We start from the raw sequence: 211 nt of genomic DNA on the forward strand, positions 1-211 counted from the left end.
GCGGGGGCTTGGAGGAGCCGGGGGGGGCTGCCCACCGCTGGAACGGAGCAGGATGTGGCCAGTCAGCAGGGAAAAGGTGTGTGTCGGCCCGTGTGAGCACTTAAGCGTGCAACAGCACACACAGGCAAGCGTGTGCAAGATCACATCCAGGAGCAGCACACAAGAAAGCTCATGCAGGAGAGGGGTCTACAAGCGGGACGGGGGGACACCA

The sequence above is a fragment of the Phaethon lepturus genome, unplaced genomic scaffold, assembly GCF_000687285.1.
Source record: "Phaethon lepturus isolate BGI_N335 unplaced genomic scaffold, ASM68728v1 scaffold42518, whole genome shotgun sequence".
Lineage (NCBI taxonomy): Eukaryota > Metazoa > Chordata > Aves > Phaethontiformes > Phaethontidae > Phaethon > Phaethon lepturus.